Raw genomic sequence first — 23,705 nt, forward strand, 5'->3', positions numbered from 1 at the left:
GGTAACCATAGATTGCTTCAAACCAACAATCTCCGTGGGATTCGACCCTTACTCACGTAAGGTATTACTTGGACGACCCAGTGCACTTGCTAGTAGTTATGCGAAGTTGTGAATAAAAAATAGTAATATTGACATTGACATTGAGATCACAATTTCGTGCACCAAGTTTTTGGCGCCGTTGCCGGGGATTGTTTGAGTTTGAACAACTAACGGTTTATTTTGTTGCTTAGATTAGGAAAAATTTATCTTTTTGGTTTAGAGTCTTTTATTTTTTTTAAAAATATTTTCAAAATTTTTTTTTTATTTTTAATTATCATATTTTTAAAAATCTTTTCAAAAACTAATTTTATAGCTCAGTTGGCTAGAGCGTTGTGGCTACGTTCTTGATAATTGGGTATTATTTTTTTAAAACTTTTTCAAAAATAATTTTTCTTTGATTAAATCTAGTGTCAATTTTTAAGTTTGGTGTTCTCTTGTTAATTTTTCTTAGTTTTCGAAAATTTTATTGTGATTTTCTAAAAATTTTAAGTTTGGTGTTCTATCTTTACATTCTTATTGTTCTTATAAGTCTTCAAGGTGTTATTGAGTCTTCCTTGTGTTTTGATCTTAAAATTTTTAAGTTTGGTGTTCCTTGGTGTTTTCCCTCCAAAATTTTCGAAAATAAGAAGCATTAGATCTAAAAATTTTAAGTTGTGTGTCTTTTGTGTGTTTTTCTCTTTCATCATAAAATTCAAAAATAAAAAATATCTTTTCTAACTATTTTTTAGCATAAATTTCAAAATTTTTCAAAAAAATTCAGATTTCAAATTTTAAATTTTATCTTATCATATCTTAGTTGTCAAGTTTTTAAAAATCATATCTTTTTCAAATATTTTCTATTAATTGTTTTCTTACAAGTGTCTTCAATTTTAAGACATATCTTTTTTTCAAAAACCACTTTCTCTCTCTCTCTCTTCATTTTTTTCGAAAATCCTAACTTTTTTATATATATTTTATTTTATTCTATTTATTTATTTCGGTTTTCAAAAATTAAATAAATAAATAAATATAAAATAAAATAAAAATTTTTATCTACATCATCTCCCTTTCTCCATCATGGACATAAGTGGAAATGAACAGTCCAGAAGGACTCTGGGGTCATATGCTAACCCCACTACTGCTTCATATGGGAATAGCATCTGTATACCCTCCATTGGAGTCAGTAGCTTTGAGTTGAATCCTCAACTCATTATCATGGTGCAGCAAAGTTGCCAGTATTCCGGTCTTCCACAGGAAGAACCTACAGAGTTTTTGGCACAGTTTTTACAACTTGCTGACACAGTACATGATAAGGAAGTAGATCAGGATGTCTACAGATTATTACTGTTTCCATTTGCTGTAAAAGACCAAGCTAAGAGGTGGTTAAATAACCAACCTAAAGCTAGCATAAAGACATGGAAACAGCTGTCAGAAAAATTTCTGAATCACTTCTTCCCTCCTAAGAGGATGACACAGCTAAGGCTGGACATCCAAGGCTTCAAACAAGGAGATAGTGAATCTCTCTATGATGCCTGGGAGATATACAGAGAGATGCTAAGGAAATGCCCCTCTGAAATGTTTTCAGAGTGGGTGCAGTTAGACATCTTCTACTATGGGCTTACAGAAAGAGCTCAAATTTCTCTAGACCACTCAGCTGGTGGATCTATACACATGAGAAAGACAATTGAAGAGGCCCAAGAGCTCATTGATACAGTTGCCAAGAATCAGCATCTTTACTTAAGACATGAGCATTCCATGAAAGAAGAGACTAACACTGCAACTGCTGAACTAAGTCCTGCAGAACAAGTTACTGAATTCAATCAGCAATTAGACTTTCTAACAAGCCAGCTAGCCGAATTCAAGGAGATGTTACAAGACACAAGAATTGCTAATATAAATATGGAAGCACAGCTGAAGCAGACAAAACAGCAGCTATCAAAACAAATAACAGAAGAATGCCAAGCAGTTCAACTAAGAAGTGGGAAAACATTGAATACCTCACTTCCAAACAGCAGGAAACCAAGGAATGCACAAATTGCAACCCAAAATCCCTCTGAGGACAGTAAGAGCCCAGAGAGGAATTCTGGCGTTCAAATGCCAGAAAAGGGTGAAGAACTGGCGTTGAACGCCCAACCCATGCTAAGTTCTGGCGTTCAAACGCCAGAAACAAGCAAGGACTTGGCGTTGAACGCCCAATGGAAGCTCAGTTCTGGCGTTCAAATGCCAGAAACAAGCAAGGAGCTGGCATTCAACGCCAATCCAGCTTCCAACTCTGGCATTCAAACGCCAGTAAGGGATCAGGCACATACAAGTGCTGATAACAATCCCTCTAAAAAGGCTCCCCCAACCACTGCTGTAGGAAATAAATCTGCAGCAACTAAGGTTGAGGAATACAAAGCCAAGATGCCTGATCCTCAGAAACTCCGCCAAGCGGAACAGGATAAGCAATTTGCTCGCTTTGTAGACTATCTCAGGACTCTTGAAATCAAGATCCCGTTTGCAGAAGCACTTGAGCAAATACCCTCTTATGCTAAGTTCATGAAAGAGATCTTAAGTCATAAGAAGGATTGGAGAGAAACAGAAAAAGTTTATCTCACTGAAGAATGCAGTGCAGTCATTCTGAAAAGCTTACCAGAGAAGCTTAAGGATCCTGGAAGCTTTATGATACCGTGCACATTAGAGGGTGCTTGTACCAAGACATCTTTATGTGATCTTGGGGCAAGTATCAATCTAGTGCCTGCATCCACTATCAGAAAGCTTGGGTTGGCTGAAGAAGTCAAATCAACCAGGATCTGTCTTCAACTTGCTGATGGCTCCATTAAATACCCATCAGGCGTGATTGAAGATGTAATTGTCACAGTTGGGCCATTTTCATTTCCCACTGACTTTGTGGTGTTGGAGATGGAGGAGCACAAGAGTGCAACTCTCATCCTAGGAAGACCGTTCCTAGCAACTGGAAGAACCCTCATTGATGTCGAAAAAGGGGAAGTGACCTTGAGAGTCAATGAGGATGAGTTCAAGCTGAATGCTGTTGAAGTAATGAAGCATCCAGACACACCAGATGACTGTATGCGCGTTGATGTTATTGACTCCCTGGTACAGGAGATTAATATGGCTGAGAGTCTCGAGTCAGAGCTGGAGAATATCTTTAAAGATGTTCAGCCTGATTTGGAAGAACCAGAGGGAATAATAGAACCTCTGAAAATTCCTCAAGGAGAGGAGAAACCTCCTAGACCCGAGCTCAAGCCATTACCACCATCCCTGAAATATGCATTTCTGGGAGAGGGTGACACTTTTCCTGTAATCATAAGCTCTGCTTTAAAGCCACATGAAGAGGAAGCACTAATTAAGGTGCTAAGGACACACAAGACAGCTCTTGGGTGGTCCATAAGTGATCTTAAGGGCATTAGCCCAGCCAGATGCATGCACAAGATCCTATTGGAGGATAATGCTAAGCCAGTGGTTCAACCACAAAGGCGGCTAAATCCAGCCATGAAGGAAGTGGTGCAGAAGGAGGTCACTAAGTTACTAGAGGCTGGGATTATTTATCCTATTTCTGATAGCCCCTGGGTAAGCCCTGTCCAAGTCGTCCCTAAGAAGGGAGGCATGACAGTGGTTCATAATGAAAGGAATGAACTGGTTCCTACAAGAACAGTTACAGGGTGGCGCATGTGTATTGACTACAAAAGACTCAATACAGCCACCAGGAAGGATCGTTTTCCTTTACCTTTCATAGACCAGATGCTAGAAAGACTAGCAGGTCATGATTACTATTGCTTTTTGGATGGCTATTCAGGTAACAACCAGATTGCAGTAGATCCCCAGGATCAAGAGAAAACAACATTCACATGTCCATCTGGAGTATTTGCATACAGAAGGATGCCATTTGGTCTGTGTAATGCACCTGCAACTTTTCAAAGATGCATGCTCTCTATTTTCTCTGATATGGTGGAAAAGTTTCTGGAAGTCTTCATGGACGACTTCTCAGTATTCGGAGATTCATTCAGCTCCTGTCTTGACCATCTAGCACTTGTTCTGAAAAGGTGCCAAGAGACTAACCTGGTTTTAAATTGGGAAAAATGTCACTTTATGGTGACTGAAGGAATTGTCCTTGGGCATAAAATTTCGAACAAGGGGATAGAGGTGGATCAAGCTAAGGTAGAGGTAATTGAAAAATTACCACCTCCTACCAATGTTAAAGCAATCAGAAGCTTTCTGGGGCATGCAGAATTTTACAGGAGGTTTATAAAGGATTTTTCAAAAATTGCAAAACCTTTGAGTAATCTGCTAGCTGCTGACACGCCATTTATCTTTGATAAGGAGTGTCTGCAAGCGTTTGAGACTTTGAAAGCTAAGTTGGTCACAGCACCAGTCATCTCTGCACCAGACTGGACATTGCCATTTGAGCTGATGTGTGATGCCAGTGACCATGCCATTGGTGCAGTGTTGGGACAAAGGCATGACAAGCTCCTGCACATCATTTACTATGCCAGCCGTGTTTTAAATGACGCACAGAAGAACAACACAACCACAGAAAAAGAGTTACTTGCAATGGTTTACACCATTGACAAGTTTAGATCTTATTTAGTAGGATCAAAAGTGATTGTGTACACTGATCATGCTGCTCTTAAATATCTACTCACAAAGCAGGATTCAAAACCCAGACTTATAAGATGGGTGTTGCTTCTGCAAGAGTTTGATATAGAAATAAGAGACAGAAAGGGGACAGAGAATCAAGTGGCAGATCACCTGTCCCGGATAGAACCAGTGGAAGGGGCGTCCCTCCCTCTCACTGAGATCTCTGAAAATTTTCCGGATGAGCAACTTTTTGCCATTCAGGAAGCACCATGGTTTGCAGATATAGCAAACTATAAAGCTGTGAGATTCATACCCAAAGAGTACAGTAGGCAGCAATCGAAGAAATTAATTTCGGATGCAAAGTACTACTTGTGGGATGAACCATATCTTTTCAAAATATGTGCAGACGGAATAATCCGTAGATGTGTGCCTAAGGAAGAAGCGCAGAAGATCCTATGGCACTGCCATGGATCACAGTATGGAGGACATTTTGGAAGTGAGCGTACAGCCATAAAAGTCCTCCAATGTGGCTTCTATTGGCCTACTCTCTACAGAGACTCCCGAGAGTTTGTACGTAATTGTGACAGTTGCCAAAGGTCTGGCAATCTGCCTCACGGTTATGCCATGCCTCAACATAGGATCTTGGAGATTGAGTTGTTTGATGTATGGGGTATTGACTTCATAGGGCCTTTCCCACCATCATACTCAAACACTTATATTCTGGTGGCAGTGGATTATGTATCCAAATGGGTGGAGGCCATTGCAACACCCACTAATGATACTAAGACAGTGCTGAAGTTCCTCCAGAAATATATCTTCAGCAGGTTTGGTGTCCCTAGAGTACTAATCAGTGATGGGGGCACTCATTTCTGCAACAAACAGCTTTACTCTGCTATGGTTCGATATGGAATCACCCACAAGGTGGCCACTCCATATCATCCACAGACAAATGGGCAAGCTGAAGTCTCTAACAGAGAACTTAAAAGAATCCTGGAACGGACTGTGATTAACCGTAGAAAGGATTGGGCAAGAAGCTTGGATGATGCTCTGTGGGCATACAAGACAGCATTCAAGACTCCTATAGGGACCTCTCCATACCAGCTTGTGTATGGAAAAGCCTGTCACTTGCCAGTGGAACTGGAACATAAGGCCTACTGGGCAACCAGATTCCTAAACCTTGATGCCAAGTTAGCTGGAGAAAAGAGATTGCTCCAGTTAAATGAGCTAGAGGAATTCAGACTCAATGCTTTCAAAAATGCAAAAATCTACAAAGAGAAAGCAAAAAGATGGCATGACAAGAAATTGTCACCCAGAGTCTTTGAGCCAAGGCAGAAAGTTCTGCTATTCAATTCTAGGCTCAGATTATTCCCCGGGAAATTAAAGTCCCGGTGGAGAGGACCATATGTGATTACAGGTGTGTCACCATATGGATATGTAGAGCTTCATGATAGTGACTCTGACAAGAAGTTCATTGTTAATGGACAAAGGGTCAAGCATTATCTTGAAGGTAATGTTGAGCAAGAATGCTCAAGACTGAGACTTGATTAAAGCTCAGTGTTAGTCCATCTAAAGACAGTAAAGAAGCGCTTGCTGGGAGGCAACCCAGCCACTAACATAGTTTCTTTTGTGCTATTTGGATTATAGAGTAGGAGTTAACATGAAGTATCTTCAAGGTAAAGAATCAATTGCATAAATTCACAGAGTTACAGGAGGATTCAGAGCATAAAATAGCAAAAGGGAGCTCACTGGCAAGAAAATGCCAGTAAATGCTGTTTTGGGCGTTAAACGCCCAAAAAAAGCATCTACTAGGCGTTCAACGCCAGAAATGATAGCCATCTGGGCGTTAAACACTAGAAAGAAGCTCTTTCTGGGCGTTTAACGCCAGATTTGCAGTATCCTGGGCGTTCAGAAAAATGCCCAGTGACAAAGGAGTTTCTGGCGTTCAACGCCAGCTGGAAGCATCAGCTGGGCGTTGAACGCCCAAACCAAGCAGCAACTGGGCGTTAAACGCCCAAAACATGCAGCGTTTGGGCGTTTAATGCCAGGATTATGGAGAGGAGGTATTTTTGTTCCCAACTTGATTTTTTTCAAATTTTCATGTTTCCAACCATATTTTCTTGCATAAACATGTTACAAACCCTCATCTTTTAACTTCAATTTCAAAAATTTTTAATCCTAAACATATTTCTTGATTTTTCTTTAATTTCTTTTCAAATTTTTTCCAAAACTCATCTATCTTTTTTACTTCTTTTCAAATCCTTTAATTTCTTCTCATATCTTTTTTTTTAACTAATCATATCTTTTGAATTTTGAAATTGCCTCTCCCTCTATTCCTCTCTTTTCCTTTCTTTTGCTTGGGGACAAGCAAACCTCTAAGTTTGGTGTAATTTGCCATGATCACTGAGCTAAAACTCATCAAGATCATGGCACCTAAGGGAACAGGAAGAGCAAGGATGTGAACTAAAAGAACTGGAGCGTCAGAAGCTCTCTCTTGAAGGACCAAACACCCCACAGGCTAAAGGAGCATCCACCTCCCAAAGCACAGGTTGTTGAGTTCTAATCTTAGCCTTAACTCTGTGATAATTGTTCTTATTAGGAGTTTACCTTAGAAGTTATACATGAGTAGTAGTAATTAGTATTTTTAGTCTTGATTTTATCTCCAAAGAAGCTATAAATTATTTTTCTCATCATCATTAAACATAAATAAAATAGTAGATTTTTAGAATAAGGAGGCAATATTTTTTTCGAGTTTTTAAGAAGAAAAATTCAAATTATTTATATGTGGTGGCAACACTCTTTGTCTTCTGAATGAATGATTGAACAGTGCATATTTTTTATATTGAATTTTATGAATGTTAAAATTGTTGGCTCTTGAAAGAATGATGAACAAGAGAAATGTTATTGATAATCTGGAAAATCATAAAATTGATTCTTGAAGCAAGAAAAAGCAGTGAATAAAAAGCTTGCAGAAAAAAAAATAGAAAGAAAAAGAAAAAGCAAGCAGAAAAAGCCAATAGCTCTTTAAACCAAGAGGCAAGAGCAAAAAGCCAATAGCCCTTAAAACCAAAAGGCAAGGGTAAAAAGGATCCAAGGCTTTGAGAATCAGTGGATAGGAGGGCCAAAGGAATAAAATCCTGGTCTAAGCGGCTAAATCAAGCTATCCCTAACCATGTGCTTGTGGCATGCAGGTCCAAGTGAAAAGCTTGAGACTGAGTGGTTAAAGTTGTGATCCAAAGAAAAATAAGAGTGTGCTTAAGAACCCTGGACACCTCTAACTGGGGACTCTAGCAAAGCTGAGTCACAATCTGAAAAGGTTCACCCAGTTATGTGTCTGTGGCATTTATGTATCCGGTGGTAATACTGGAAAACAAAGTGCTTAGGGCCACGGCCAAGACTCATAAAAGTAGCTGGGTTCAAGAATCAACATACTTAACTAGGAGAATCAATAACACTATCTGAATTCTAAGTTCCTATAGATGCCAATCATTCTAAAATTCAAAGGATAAAGTGAGATGCCAAAACTGTTCAGAAGCAAAAAGCTACTAGTCCCGCTCATCTAATTTGAATTTAAGCTTCATACATAGACTCTGAGATGATTTTGCCTTTCGATCTTCTTTCTATCCTATTTTATTTATCTAGTTGCTTGAGGACAAGCAACAGTTTAAGTTTGGTGTTGTGATGAGCGGATATTTTATACGCTTTTTGGGGGTAATTTCATGTAGTTTTTAATATATTTTAGTTAGTTTTTAGTATATTTTTATTAGTTTTTAGGCAAAATTCATATTTCTAGACTTTACTATGAGTTTGTGTGCTTTTCTGTGATTTCAGGTATTTTCTGGCTGAAATTGAGGGATCTGAGCAAAAATCTAATTCAGGCTGAAAAAGGACTGCTGATGCTGTTAGATTCTGACCTCCCTGCACTCGAAATAGATTTTTTGGAGCTACAAGAGTCCAATTGACGCGCTTCCAATTGCGTTGGAAAGTCGACATCCAGGGCTTTCCAGCAATATATAATAGTTCATACTTTGCTCAAAGATAGATGACATAAACTGGCGTTGAACGCTAGTTCCATGTTGCAGTTTGGAGTTCAACGCCAGAAACAAGTTACAAGGTGGAGTTGAACGCCCAAAACAAGTTATAACCTGGAGTTCAACTCTAAAAACAGCCCAAGGACGTGGATAGCTCAAAGCTCAGCCCCAGTACACACCAAGTGGGCCCCAGAAGTGGATTTTTGCACTATCTAACTTAGTTTACTCATTCTCTGTAAACCTAGGTTACTAGCTTAGTATTTAAACAACTTTTAGAGGCTTATTCCGCACCTCATGACATTTTAGATCTGAACTTTGTGTTTTTCAGCAGCATGAGTCTCTAAACCCCATTGTTGGGGGTGAGGAGCTCTGCAACGTCTCGATGAATTAATGCAATTATTTCTGTTTTCCATTCAAACACGCTTGTTCCTATCCAAGATATTCATTCGCGCCTCATTGTGAAGGAGGTGATGATCCGTGACACTCATCACCTTCCTCAATTCACGAACGTATGCCTGACAAACACCTCCGTTCTACATCAGATTGAATGAGTATCTCTTAGATTCCTTAATTAGAATCTTCGTGGTATAAGCTAGAATTGATGGCGGCATTCATGAGAATCCGGAAAGTCTAAACCTTGTCCGTGGTATTCCGAGTAGGATTCTGGGATTGGATGGCTGTGATGAGCTTCAAACTCGCGAGTGTTGGGCGTGTGACAGACGCAAAAGAATCAACGGATTCTATTCCGACATGATCGAGAACCGACAAATGATTAGCCGTGCTGTGACAGAGCATTTGGACCGTTTTCACTGAGAGGATGGGAAGTAGCCATTGACAAAGGTGACGCCCTACATACAGCTTGCCATGGAAAGAGCCCAGCGTGTGTGAAGAGAAAAGCTGAAATAAAGCAGTGGTTCAGAAGACAAAGCATCTCCAAAACTCCAACATATTCTCCATTACTGCAAAACAAGTATTATTTAATTCATGCTTTTTATTTACTGCCAATTAAAATCAAGATTTCTTATTATCTGATATTATATCCTGACTAAGAGTTACAAGGTAACCATAGATTGCTTCAAACCAACAATCTCCGTGGGATTCGACCCTTACTCACGTAAGGTATTACTTGGACGACCCAGTGCACTTGCTGGTAGTTGTGCGAAGTTGTGAATAAAAAATAGTAATATTGACATTGACATTGAGATCACAATTTCGTGCACCAATAACCCTAGAAAACTTTAGAAAAATCCTAGCAAATCCTAGAAAACTCTAGAAAAACCCTAGACAACAATAGAAAAATCCTAGAAAATCCTAGAAAAATCTAGAAAATCCTCGAAAAACGCTAAAAAAATCCTAAATACCATAAAAAAAACTCCTAAAAAATCCTAGAAAACCATGAAAAACTCCAGAAAAACCTTGAAAACCTTAGAAAATCCTAGAAAAACCCTAAAAAATCCTAGATAATCCAAGAAAATCCTTGAAAACCCTAGATAACACTAAAAAACCCTAGAAAAACCATAGAAAATCCTAAAATACACTAAAGAACACTAGAAAACTCTAAAAAACCATAGAAAATACTAAAAACCTTAGAAAATCCTAAAAATCTTAGAAAACCCTAAAAACACTAAAAAAACCCTAAAAAAACCTAAGTACCCAAACAAACCCGAAAAAATACCAGAAAACTCAAAAACACCCTAGAAAATCCTAGATAACCCTAGAAAATCTAAGAAAAACCCTAAAAATCCTAGAAAACCCTAGATAACACTAGAAAACCCTAGAAAAACCTTAAAAAACCCCAGAAAAATCCTAGAAAATCCTAAAAAAATCTTAGAAAATTCTAAAAACCCTAGAAAACTCTAGAAGATCCTAGAAAATGCTAGAAGATCCTAGAAAATCCTAGAAAAAGCCTAGGAAACCCTAGGAAACTCTAGAAAATCCTAAAAAACACTAAAAAAACCTAAGAAAACCTTAAAACCCTAAAAAACTCTAGAAAACCCTAGAAAATCATAGATAACCCTAGAAAACCCGAGAAAAGCCCTAGAAAATCCTAGAAAAACCTATAAAACCCTAAAAACCCTAGAAAACCCTAAAACTTCTAGAAAATCTTAGATAACCCTAGAAAACTCTAGAAAAAACTACTAAACCCTAAAAAATCCTAGAAAACCTTAGATAACCCTAAAAAAACCTAAGAAAAACCTAAAAAACCCTAGAAAATCCTAAAAGCCCCTAGAAATTCCTAAAAAACCCTAGAAAATTCTAAAAAACCGTAGAAAACCCTAGATAACCCTAGAAAACTTTAGAAAAACCCTAAAAAATGCTAGAAAATACTAGAAAAATCCTAGAAAATCCTAGAAAACTCTAGAAAAAATAGAAAAACCCTAAAAACGATAAAAATTCCTAGAAAATCCTAAAACCCCTAGAAAACCGTAGAAAAAACCTAGAGAACCCTAGAAAACCCTAGAAAATCCTAAAAAAACCCTAAAAAATCTTAGATAACCCTAGAAAATCATAGAAAACCCTAGATAACCCTAGAAAACCCTAAAAATCCTAGAAAATCCTAAAAAATCCTCGATAATACTAGGAAACCCTAGAAAAACCTAGAAAACCCTAAATAACCTTAGAAAACCTAGAAAATCCTAAAAATCCTAGAAAACCCTAAAAAAACCTAGAAAAACCCTAGAAAACCTAAAAAAAATCTTGGAAAAGATTAGAAAAATCCTAAAAAATACTAGAAAAAACTAGAAAATCCTAGAAAATCTTAAAAACCTTAGAAAACCCTAAAAAAAACCTTGAAAACCCTAGAGAAAACCTAGAAAGCCCTAGAAAATCTTAGAGAACCCTAGAAAACCCTAAATAACCCTAGAAAATCCTAGAAAACTCTAGAAAAATCCTAGAAAACCCTAAAAAATCCTAGAAAACCCTAGAAAATCCTTGATAAACCTAGAAAAGCCTAGAAAAGCCCTAGAAAATCCTAAATAACCCTAGAAAACCCAAGAAAAACCTAGAAAATCTGAAAGAATCTTAAAAACCCTAGAAAACCCTAGAAAATCTTAGAAAACCCTAAAAATCCGTAGAAAAACCATAGATAATCCTAAAAAAGCCTAAAAAATCCAAGAAATCTCTAGAAAACACTAAAAAATCCTAGAAAACCCTAGATAATCCTAGAAAACCCAAGAAAATCCTAAAAAACCCTAGAAAAACTCCTAGAAAACCTTAAAAAATCCTAGAAAATCCTATATAATCCTAGAAAATCCTAGAAAAAACCTAGAAAATTCTAGAAAACCTTGGAAAAACCTTAGAAAATCCTAAAAAAGCCTTAGAAAATCCTTAAAAAATCTTAGAAAATCCTAGAAAACCCTAGATAACCCTAGAAAATCCTTGAAAACCCTAGAAAAACCTATAAAACCCTAGAAAACCCTAAAAAACTCTAGAAAAACCTAATATATCCTAAGAAACTATAGAAAATTCTAAAAATTCTAGAAAACCCTAAAACCCCAAGAAAATCCTAGATAACCCTAGAAAAACCTAGAAAATCCTAGAAAACTCTAAAAAATCCTAGAAAATCTTAGATAACCCTAGAAAACCCTAAAAAATCTTAGAAAATTCTAAAAAATCCTGAAAAACCCTAGAAAATCCTAAAATACCCTAGAAAACCCTAGATAACCCTAGAAAAATTTAGAAAAACCCTAGAAAATCCTAGAAAACACTAAAAAAATCCTAAATAAACACTAGAAAATAATAGAAAAACCCTAGAAAATCCTAGAAAAATCTAGAAAATCCTAGAAAATCCTAAAAATCCTAAAAACTATAAAAAACCATAGAAACCCAAAAAATCTTAAAAAACACTAGAAAACCCTAGAAAAAACCTAGCAAACCCTAGATAACCCTAGGAAAACCCTAAAAACCCTAGAAAACCCTTGATAACCCTAGAAAACCCTTGGATTTCGGTCACCATCAACCACGTTCACGTCAATGCCTAGAAGAATTCCATCGGAGGGTTATTCCCTTCAACAAATAGGGACGATGCCGAGACTTCAGGTTCTGTCCCTTTCAACAAATAACTTTTTAGGTTCGGTCCCTACTTCGTTGTTGTGCGATTCTTTGTCCATTCAAATTGTTAAGCTTGTCTTTAATTTTCTCACGGGAGTTTTCGAGCTGCAAAGTACAAAGAACTACATTAACTTGGGTTGAAGTGAGTCTCTGAATTGGAGCAACTTGGTGGGTTGTTGTTGTTATTCTTGTTCTTGATTATGAAGGTTATAATCTTCTGCCATTTTTATTTTTTTGAATAAGTTTATTGAGATTTTTCGATTTCTTTTCTTTATTCTGTTTAGAAATAAGATTAAGGGGAAGATATGATGATAATAGTGGTGGTAGTGGTAAGGGGTTTGGTGATGGGGTATTTGGAAGAGAGAGAAAATACTAGTTTGGAAATGATGAAAGTGAATATATTTTGAAGGGTAAAATTGAAAAAAAAAATAGTGTTGACAATAGTTTGATCAGAAAATTTGAGAATAAGGATAAAATTGATGCAAATCGAAAAAATTAAAGATAAAATTGAAACAAATTAAAACTTAAGAATATTTTTAAAATTTTTAACAAATTTCAAGAACAAAAAATATACTTTACCTTAAAAATTATACATCTTCAATCCTTGTTTTTAGTCTGTATCTTCAACCTTCTTCCCCCATTTACCCCCAAGTTGCAATGGTAATAAACTAGGCCAATTCTTGCATAAACTTCTTTTGTTATTCTAAAAAGAACCACATCATTGTATTTTACCATGTGGTTTTGTTTTGTACATAGATTGTAGGAGCATGCATTTTACAACTCAAAATTCATGCCAACGATACCCTTTTTTTTTCTAAAAGTTAAAATAATCATCGAATACTAATAAAACTAGTGGTTCAATTTGTCAATATGTTTTTCTTCCTTCTTGAGATTCAACACGTATTGTATACTAACAAAATCACGATGGTAAATAATAAATATGCGCAATTTGGAAATTTAAGACTGAATTTTTATACAAAGGTTTTGCCGAATGAATTGATGAAAGAAAATTAAAACGAGCAGACTCAATGATGTAAATAAAAGCCCAAACTCTATGAAATGCTGTAGTTACAATGGGCTAAAGCCCAATCTAATAAAAGCCCGTTATCAATAATTACTGTCCATGCATGATGCATGGTGGATAGAGCTGTTTGGTTTAGGTAGTCGGGAAGAAGAGAACAAGGCAACCAGCATCATTAGCAATTTGCAGCATTGCCAAATGGCAATGGCAATGGCCATGACCTCATCCTTAATGTTATCAACAACTTGTTCTTTCAGTTTCCCTTCTATCACTATATGCATTTCCTCTTACAACCCTAACCCTTCTAGAAGACTAGCTCTCTTTCACCTTCTTTCTGGTCCTTTTGGTAATTAACCTCCATTCACATCAGCTTTATTATTATTCATTTGATACTTAGAGTTAATTAATTATATTATCACTCTGTTTACATTAACAAAATTGTTATGGCAATTTGTTCAGCTATTCCACAGTTCCAATATCTGTTATTTGGTGTAAAAGGTTCAGAATTATTTAGAGTAGCAGAGGCTAATACAGCAGAGAATCTAATTCAACCAGAGCAAAACTTGTTTGAATGGGTCAAAAATGACAATAGAAGATTCTTACATGTTATGTACCGTGTTGGGGAATTGGATAAGACTATAAAGTATGCTACCTATGATGCTTCAGTTGCCCTAAATTAATGCAATTATTATACTATATTCTTGAATCTTGATTACATTTTTGGAATGTGTATATATATTTAGGTTTTACACTAAGTGCCTTGGCATGAAGCTATTGAGAAAACGTGATATACCTGAAGAAAGATACACAAATCCTTTTCTTAGATATGGCCCTGAAGATTCCAATTTTACAGTTGAGCTTACCTACAGTGAGTTTAGATGTGCAAGATACAAACTTTTGTTTAGCATAAAATAATTTGTGCTTCTCATGTTTCTTGTTTTTATTTCTTGATCATTGCAGATTATGGAGTGGACAAGTATGACATTGGAAATGGTTTGGTCATTTGGGTGTTGTAGTTGAAGATGTAAGCTCCTATTATAGAACAATTAGAAAACAAAGCATGATTGTTGATATTGTAGAACTAAGCAACATCAACTTAAAACTCAAATAGAGTCTCCAATTGAACACATTGGTGCATTAAGAACCAATTTATATTTTTCATGAACATTAGTTACCAGCTTATCTAATATCACCAGCCAATTAATCAATGTGTGTTGTTATCTTCAAACTATGAAATTCTCACAGGAAGTTAAAAACTAAATGGTTTTTTTTAAGAGTGGTTTTTGGTACATTTCCTTTTATTGATGCTCAATTTTCATGTATGCTACATGTCTCTATCAAATTTCTGACTTAAATTATGATGATTATTGTCCTTAGTCCAATTTCTAGGCTGCCAAGGCAGTTGATCTGATAAAAGCAAAAGGTGGAAAGGTTATCAAGGAACCAGGGCCTGTCAAAGGTGGCAGCACAGTAACTTCTTTCATCCAAGATCCTGATGGTTATGAATTTGAGCTCTTGGAAAGAGGACTTACTTCCGAACCCCTATGCTAAGTGTCACTTCGTGTAGGTGATCTTGACCGTGCCATAGTCTTCTATTAGAAAGTGAGTGTTTTCTACTCCTGTTAGGATGAAAATGTGAAAGGTTCTTTCATAAAGTGAATTCCATCTTTCTTTCATGTATTAATATTTTTCCTTGCTTTTATGGATTTCTAAAGGCTATTGGCATGCAACTTCTGCATAGGAAAGACAATCCTGAGCACAAGGTAAACTTATGCTGGTGGTAATTATTAATATCATGCGCAAGTTGGCTTGTTTGGTTTCTGTTTTCATTTTCAGTAACCTTTGCTTATTAGATTTTGTGAAGAAAAAAAGTAAAAACAAAAAATATGATTTTATCGATTTTTAGCTATCAATTGTCATTGATTCTAATTGGTTTACAGAATACAGTTGCCACAATGGGGTATGGTCCTGAAGATAAGAACACTGTTCTAGAACTTACATATATCTACGGAATCACTAATTATGACAAAGGAAATGGCTGTGGACAGGTAGATACTATTTATTATCCATTTTTGAAAGTGGTTTTATTGATTTTTGTGTTGTTCTCCATGTCTATTTTCTATATTTTACTATTAGAATGCAACTCATTTATGTGTTTGCACAGATTGCAATAGGCACAAATAATGTGTATAAGAGTGCAGAAGCAATCAAACTGTGTGGAGGCAAGATTATCTGTGAACCTGGGCCGCTACCAGGTATCAACACCAAGATAGCAGTTTGCTTGGACCCTGATGGTTGGAAATTGGTATGTATAACCTTTCCATCTATTTGATTATATGGGATTTATTATGTGCTTCTTCTAAGACTTCAACCAGGTCAACTATGTTGATGAATTCATGGGTGGTTTGTGTATGATATGTAATTAGAGAGGAATGAATCATATGTGAAATAACGTGAGAAATACTAGGCAAATATATTTTGTTTTAAACACCATGCCGACTCACACTATCCACGGTTGAACGGGGTGAGTCGGATGACTTGCGATGCAAGATATGTACACCTAACATAACTCAAAATACTATTTACACTACTGCTTTTTCTCTATACCTATTGATACGCGAAAAAAAATTAAGAATTCTCACATAATTACTACCGGCAAGTATACCGGGTCGCATCAAGTAATAAAACTCACTTAGAGTGAGGTCGATCCCACGAGGATTAATGGATTAAGCAATCGATAGTTAATTGATTATTCTAGTTAGACAAGCACAATTGGGATGATAAACAACAAGGAATGTAAATGACAGGAAATTAAATAAAAACAATAAAATGCAAGGAAAGTAAATGACAAGAAACTAAAGTGCTGAAAATTAAAGTGCAAGAATGTAAATTGCAAGAAAATAAAATGCTAGAAAGTAAATGACAGAAAGTAAAGATGGAAAACACAAGGGATTGGAGATGTTGATTCCTCATGAATCAATGGGTCTCACTCCTTCTCAATCATGTAAGATAGATCCATGGCAGATTATGAGTAATTAAATCCCAATCTCTTGGTGATTTAATTTCTCTTAACATAATCAATTGCCACTCTCGTGATCTAATTGGTCATGAGAAGAGGTGAAGTTCAATTTCTAATCCAAAAGCCACACAACCCTCAAGACCTCAATTCAAAGTGGTTACATCTCACATACCAACCAAGAATGTATTGATCAAGAGGATTATGAGAGAAGAGCCTCAATCTGAATTCCATGATCCCTTTCTCAAGGCTCACATGTAATTCAAGTAGATCCTATCTCCCTCTCGATAGTAATTGGATCTATGAAGCACAAAGACTCTCTCTTAGATAAACAAACATGATTTCTAATCTCATACTACATAAATCCAAAGACACCAATATTAGAGTGGTTACATGTCACATACCAACTCTAAATCAAGAATCAACTTCATTAAGCCAAGAGAGTTCAAACAGAACCTTATGATCCCTTTCTCGAGGCTAACATTAAGGTTCTAATAGATCCAAGGATCTTTGAAGAACAAAACTCTCTTGCAAGGATTCTAGTAGATATCCAAGTATGAAAATAGAATGAAGAAGAGAAGAAGAGATAAACATTAATTCAATCAAAATTGAAACAGAGCTCCTTTCCCAAATGCAAAGGGAATTAAGTGGTCATTGCTCTCAAATAAAAATCAAATTGCATGAAATTAAAGTGCAAAAAATTAAAGATGAAGATTAAGAATTCAAAACTGAAAATTAAAGAATTCATAAATGAGAATTACAAACTAAGGAAGAAAGAAGAGAAAAGGGAGAAGAGTGTGTGAGGGGAGGGGTCCAAAGACCCACTCCCAATGAAGTGTGCCAATGAAGTGTGTGTGTGTGATCTCCTTCCGTATTCAGCCCTTCAATTCTATGAAACTAAGGCCTTTATATAGGCTTTCCTAATTTACAAATTGAAATGAAATTAAAAGTAAATTACAATCAAATAAAAATTAACTATTCTAGATAATTCTTGTGGCCTTGATTGGTTGAGATTTATGGGCTTTGTTCCTGTTGGATTCATAGCTCCTGAATGGAGTTGCTGGCCTTTGAGGAAAACAGAGAAAACAGAAAGAACAGAGAGCTTGTTCACATCAATTATGGCCCATTGAGCACGTTGTTGGCAAACACGCCTATGCAACAGCAAGTTAGCAACGTGCATGTAGTTTTCCTGGGCTGGGGGTTTGGTGATGGGCGTTGCTGGCCCAAGTTATTGCCAAACATGTGACTCTCTTCTTCTTGAACTCAGCTTTTGATGCTTAAAGTTGCCTATGGTTTGAGCTTCAATTTCATGCTTCACTATAGACTATTATACATCGTTGGAAAGCTCTGAATTTCAGCTTTCCAATGCAACTAGAAGCATCTCAATTGGATCTCTGTAGATTAGGTTATACTTCATTGAAAGTGACAAGGTAAGGCTGCCAGGGTTGCCGGCGTTTTTGACAAACACGCATTCACATTCTCAAGTTGGCAACGTGGGTTACCTTCTAAGGCTGCTAAGCTTCGCAGGCATTGCTAGCAAACACGCCTTCACCTTCCTCAAGTTGGCAACGTGGGTTATGCCTCCCAGAGAGCCAAATTTTAGCAAGGGCGTTGCCAACTTGGATTCCAAGTTGCCAACGTGTTTAGTTTCTGAGGTTCCAAATGAAGCCAGCTTTTGAAGCTTCAAAAGTATATCAAACCCATCCTATGATATATCGTTGGAAAGCTCTGGATGTCTACTTTCTAATGCCATTAAGAGTGCATCATTTTAAGCTCTAGAGTTCAAGATATACTCCATGGAAGATGAAGAGATCAGCTGGCCTTACTACAGGTTGATACCATGTTCATCTATGCACTTTCGGGCCAAGTTTCTCCCTCAAATTTAGTGTCCATCATATAGTGCTATATATGCATAGAAATCTCTCGATTCCTACTTTCCAATGCCACTAGAATCACCTCATTTGGAGTTTTGTAGCTTAAGTTATTCTCATTTAAAGGAAGAAAGGTCATGCTATCAAGAAGCTCAAGTTGTTGTCAAACACTCCTTCATTCCCTCACGTTAGCAACGTGTTCACCCCTATCTCCTTGCACCAAGCTTGCTTGCTTCATCATTGGCCTTCATTGATCAAACAAAATGCATCAAAGTATTGCCATAATCACAAGATAATGCATCATTCATAGCATCAAACAATTCTTTGCATAAATCTCATGAAAATGCACAAAATCAACCATGTTTGATTGAATCAAGACAAGCATGAATTTCTCATCCAAGCACTTACTTATTGCTTAAGAAAATGAATGAAACCAACCTAAAAGCATACAAAAAATGGCTAGTAAAACTAGCCAAGATACCCTGGCATCACAACACCAAACTTAAATCTTGCTTGTCCCTAAGCAAGAAAAGAACTATGCACAAAGAATTCTCTTAATTGGAATGTATTGAAGAATTGCTCATGATGCCTTAGTGGGTGAAGTGAATAAGTGACAGTGGGGTGAACTCTAATTTGTATGCTCATGCAAGGATTTCAGTGCTCATTAGTCCTCACATTTTGGAAGTCTTAGATCTTAGGAATTTTATTCAAATGATATTATGGAAGTCTCTTTAAAGATTATCACCTTTGAAGCAGCACTTATGTTTCTAGCATTTTTCTTTTCTTTTTGGATCTTGGCCTTGACTCTAGGTGTCATGTCTCAAAGCGGCTCTTTAAGATAAGCTTTCAATCAATACTCCCAAACCAGTTGGTTTAAGGTATTAGGTGTTGAAGCACCCCTTAGGATTTACTTGCTCAAGCCTCTCTCTTTGACACAAATCCACCACAAGCATTTAACTAGGACAATAACTCTTTGAGTTCTTGTTTCTTTCTTTTTCTTTCTAGTAATTGATGCTCAGAGGCTTGGGCTTGTTCTTTGTTTTTCTTTTTCTTTTGTTACTGCTTCTTGGATCAATAGATGTTTGAGAAATTCCATAATACTTCTCTAAACTTTATTTCCTATCTATGAGCTCCCATGCAAGTTTTCACAAACATGCAACCTCAATACACAATCATACAATAAGAACCACCACCTCTCTTAATCTTTTGCTTGCCCCAAGATTTACAAAATTCTTCAACATTTTCCTTTCAAAAGAGTGATTTCTTTGTTGCATTCTTATAGATATTGGGTGTAAGTAAAATTCAAGATGATAATCATGACATCATAGCAATATGTTACAAATCCGCAATCAAGCTATGCTTATTCACAACACACATGCATACAAAGAAAATAGAAGACAATCATGCAATTGAATACATAGAACAAATAAGAGAAAAAAGAACTTTACCACATTGTAGTTCATCTTCACTGTTGTTGTCATTTTCCTCCTATTCTTCCCCTTTCCTCAACACCAAACTTAGAATGATTGCTTATCCTTAAGCATAAATAAAACAGTAGTGATGGGTTTATGATGGGTAATGAGTGTCTTAAACAATAAAATGTGAGTAATGCATGTAGTTAAGCAAGCAAAATTAAGAAAAATACAATAAAGGCACAAGAAAGAGAACAGAGACGATATGATTGCATGACTAAGTGGTGTGTATGATACTCTGCATGGAAAATGAGTGGCACACCAAACTTAGTGTGACACGTTCACTTGGAATTGATGCAAGTATCTAGTAAAGATTGGAAACAAGCTTTGTTGCATAGCAACACCAAACTTAGAATGCAATCATATGTCAATTTATTTGAAATAAAACTAAGCAAAGGAAACTGTTGTATGTTAATAACACAATCACCAAGAGAAATAAATTGTCACGAGTAAGAGTTTCTTAGTGAGGAATTAACACAAACAGTTGGGGACAATAAAAGAAAGTATTAAAAGCAAAGAAATGACTAAAACAAAGAGAAAGAAAAAGTGTCTAATCTAGGTAATCAACCACCGGTAGATTGTTAATCACAATTAATCCCCGGCAACGGCACCAAAAACTTGATACAGGAAAAAAAATTAAGAATTCTCACGTAATTACTACCGGCAAGTATACCGGGTCGCATCAAGTAATAAAACTCACTTAGAGTGAGGTCGATCCCACGAGGATTAATGGATTAAGTAATCAATAGTTAATTGATTATTCTAGTTAGACAAGCACAATTGCGATGATAAACAACAAGGAATGTAAATCACAGGAAATTAAATAAAAACAATAAAATACAAGGAAAGTAAATGACAAGAAACTAAAGTGCTGAAAATTAAAGTGCAAGAATGTAAATTGCAAGAAAATAAAATGCTAGAAAGTAAATGACAGAAAGTAAAGATGGAAAACACAAGGGATTGGAGATGTTGATTCCTCATGAATCAATGGGTCTCACTCCTTCTCAATCATGTAAGATAGATCCATGGCAGATTATGAGTAATTAAATCCCAATCTCTTGGTGATTTAATTTCTCTTAACATAATCAATTGCCACTCTCGTGATCTAATTGGTCATGAGAAGAGGTGAAGTTCAATTTCTAATCCAAAAGCCACACAACCCTCAAGACCTCAATTCAAAGTGGTTACATCTCACATACCAACCAAGAATGTATTGATCAAGAGGATTATGAGAGAAGAGCCTCAATCTGAATTCCATGATCCCTTTCTCAAGGCTCACATGTAATTCAAGTAGATCCAATCCCCCTCTCGATAGTAATTGGATCTATGAAGCACAAAGACTCTCTCTTAGATAAACAAACATGATTTCTAATCTCATACTACATAAATCCAAAGACCCCAATATTAGAGTGATTACATGTCACATACCAACTCTAAATCAAGAATCAACTTCATTAAGCCAAGAGAGCTCAAACAGAACCTTATGATCCCTCTCTCGAGGCTCACATTAAGGTTCTAATAGATCCAAGGATCTTTGAAGAACAAAACTCTCTTGCAAGGATTCTAGTAGATATCCAAGTATGAAAATAGAATGAAGAAGAGAAGAAGAGATAAACATTAATTCAATCAAAATTGAAACAGAGCTCCTTTCCCAAATGCAGAGGGAATTAAGTGGTCATTGCTCTCAAATAAAAATCAAATTGCATGAAATTAAAGTGCAAAAAATTAAAGATGAAGATTAAGAATTCAAAACTGAAAATTAAAGAATTCATAAATGAGAATTACAAACTAAGGAAGAAAGAAGAGAAAAGGGAGAAGATTGTGTGAGGGGAGGGGTCCGAAGACCCACTCCCAATGAAGTGTGCCAATGAAGTGTGTGTGAGTGATCTCCTTCCGTATTCAGCCTTTCAATTCTATGAAACTAAGGCCTTTATATAGGCTTTCCTAATTTACAAATTGAAATGAAATTAAAAGTAAATTACAATCAAATGAAAATTAACTATTCTAGATGATTCTTGTGGCCTTGATTGGTTGATATTTCTGGGGTTTGTTCCTGTTGGATTCATAGCTCCTGAATGGAGTTGCTGGCCTTTGAGAAAAATAGAAAAAACAGAGAGAACAAAGAGCTTGTTCACATCAATTCTGGCCCATTGAGCACGTTGCTGGCAAACACGCCTATGCAACAACAAGTTAGCAACATGCATGTAGTTTTCCTGGGCTGGGGGTTTGGTGATGGGCGTTGCTGGCCCAAGTTATTGCCAAACACGTGACTTTCTTCTTCTTGAACTCAGCTTTTGATGCTTAAAGTTGCCTATGGTTTGAGCTTTAATTTCATGCTTCACTATAGACTATTATACATCGTTGAAAAGCTCTGAATTTCAGCTTTCCAACGCAACTAGAAGCACCTCAATTGGATCTTTGTAGCTCAAGTTAAACTTCATTGAAAGTGACAAGGTTAGGCTGCCAGGGTTACCGGCGTTTTTGACAAACACGCCTTCACATTCTCAATTTGGCAACGTGGGTTACCTTCTAAGGCTGCTATGCTTCGCAGGCGTTGCTAGCAAACACGCCTTCACCTTCCCCAGGTTGGCAACATGGGTTATGCCTCCCAGGGAGCCAAATTTTAGCAAGGGCGTTGCCAACTTGGATTCCAAGTTGCCAACGTGTTTAGTTTCTGAAGTTCCAAATGAAGCTAGCTTTTGAAGCTTCAAAAGTATGTCAAACCCATCCTATGATATATCGTTGGAAAGCTCTGAATGTCTATTTTCCAATGCCGTTAAGAGTGCATCATTTAAAGCTCTAGAGTTCAAGATATACTCCATGGAAGATGAAGAGGTCAGCTGGCCTTACTATAGGTTGATACCATGTTCATCTATGCACTTTCGGGCCAAGTTTCTCCCTCAAATTTAGTGTCCACAATGTAGTGCCATATATGCTTGGAAAGCTCTTTATTCCTACTTTCTAATGCCACTAGAATCACCTCATTTGGAGTTTTGTAGCTTATGTTATTTTCATTTAAAGGAAGCAAGGTCATGCTGTCAAGAAGCTCAAGTTGTTGTCAAACACTCCTTCATTCCCTCACGTTAGCAACGTGTTCACCCCTGCCTCCTTGCACCAAGCTTGCTTGCTTCATCATTGGCCTTCATTGATCAAATAAAATACATCAAAGTATTGCCATAATCACAAGATAATGCATCATTCATAGCATCAAACAATTCTTTGTATAAATCTGATGAAAATGCACAAAATCAACCATGTTTGATTGAATCAAGACAAGCATGAATTTCTCATCCAAGCACTTACTTATTGCCTAAGAAAATGCATGAAACCAACCTAAAGCATACAAAAAATGGCTAGTAAAACTAGCCAAGATGCCCTGGCATCACCTATCATCTGAGTTCTCCTTTCATTTATACCCGAGACTTTGGCATAGAATGATACCATCTTATTGTATTTTAAAGTTTGACTTGTGTATTACTTATGCAGGCTTTTGTTGATAATGCTGATTTCCTGAAGGAATTAGAGTGACAATGTAACGGTTCTAGATCCTATGCCTCTTCATTGAAATCATTGTACTCTATCAATGTCCTTGGCGAAATCTTACAGTTATTCTATCAAATGTACATCTTTATAAGCATCTCACAAAGTAAA

The 23,705-nt window shown here is 36.5% G+C and overlaps 1 pseudogene; it reads left to right on the forward strand.

Moving 5' to 3' along the window:
- Positions 1–13,797: 13,797 nt before the first annotated feature.
- LOC140177170 (putative lactoylglutathione lyase) lies at positions 13,798–23,582 on the forward strand (annotated as a pseudogene).
- The last annotated feature ends 123 nt before the right edge of the window (positions 23,583–23,705 follow it).

Source organism: Arachis hypogaea, chromosome 12, assembly GCF_003086295.3.
Source record: "Arachis hypogaea cultivar Tifrunner chromosome 12, arahy.Tifrunner.gnm2.J5K5, whole genome shotgun sequence".
NCBI lineage: Eukaryota > Viridiplantae > Streptophyta > Magnoliopsida > Fabales > Fabaceae > Arachis > Arachis hypogaea.